This window comes from Mandrillus leucophaeus, unplaced genomic scaffold (genome assembly GCF_000951045.1).
Source record: "Mandrillus leucophaeus isolate KB7577 unplaced genomic scaffold, Mleu.le_1.0 Scaffold258, whole genome shotgun sequence".
NCBI lineage: Eukaryota > Metazoa > Chordata > Mammalia > Primates > Cercopithecidae > Mandrillus > Mandrillus leucophaeus.
In genome coordinates, this window is record NW_012102676.1 from 1,331,071 (window position 1) to 1,332,363 (window position 1,293).

Here is a 1,293-nt window from a genome sequence, read left to right on the forward strand (position 1 = left end):
AAAGTCTGTTTTATCAGAGACTAGGGTTGCAACCCCTGCTTTTTCTTGTTTTCCATTTGCTTGGTAGATCTTCCTCCATCCCTTTATTTAGAGCCTATGTGTGTCTCTGCATGTGAGATGGGTCTCCTGAATACAGCAAACTGATGGGTTTAATCTAAAATTATAACATCTACTCTTGCTTTATTTTGATTAGTGTTAGACTGGTGTATTTTTTTCCATTCATTTATTTCTAATCTATCTGTCAATCTATCTCTCTCTCTATATATATATCTTCATATTTAAAGTGGGTTTTTTGTAGAGAATATAAATTTGGGTCTATTTTTGGTGAACCCTGAGAATCTCTGTCTTTTAATGAGTGCATTTAGAATATCATTGTTTAGAATAATTATTGATGTAATTTGATTAATATCTACTATATTTCTTCCTGTTTTCTATTTGTTGCCTTTTTGTCTTTCATTCTTTTTCTGCCATTTGTAGTTTTAGTTTAGTACTTTAAATGATTCAATTTTCTCTCCTTTCTTACTATATCATTAAAAAAAAAGAAAAATTTTTAGTGTTTGTCCTAGAATTTGCAGTATACGTTTACAACTAATCCAAGTCCACTTTCTAATAACACCATACTACTTCATAGGCTAACAAAATAATCCTAATTCCTTCCTCCTGACCTTTGCATCATTGCTGTCATTTATTTCACTTATATGTGAGTATACATAGGTATATATACACAGACACAGACACACACATGAACACACAAACAGCCCACAAATATTTACATAAGCATACCTAGTCAAACACGTTATTGCTATTATTATTTTGAACAAGCTCTTAGTGTTAGACTAATTGAGTAAGAAAAAAATGTGTACATATTTATTTTTGTTGTTGTTGTTTTGTTTTTTGAGACGGAGTCTCATTCTGTTTCCCAGGCTGGAGTGCATTGGTGTGATCTCAGCTCACTACACTCTATCTCTGCCTTCCAGGTTCAAGTGATTCTCCTGCCTTAGCCTCCAGAATAGCTGGGATTACAGGTCCACATCATCACGCCCAACTAATTCTTGTATTTTTAGTAGAAATTGGGTTTCATCATGTTGGCCAGGCTGGTCTTGAACTCCTGACCTCAAGTGATCCATCCTCTTTGGCCTCTCAAAGTGCTGGGATAGCAGGCATGAGCCATCAAGTCCAGCCTATCTTCACTTATTTCTTTTTCAATCCTCCTCCTTTCTTTATATCAATACAAATTTCTGAACTATATTTATTTCCTTCTTTCTAAATAACTTCTTTTAACATTTCAGGTCT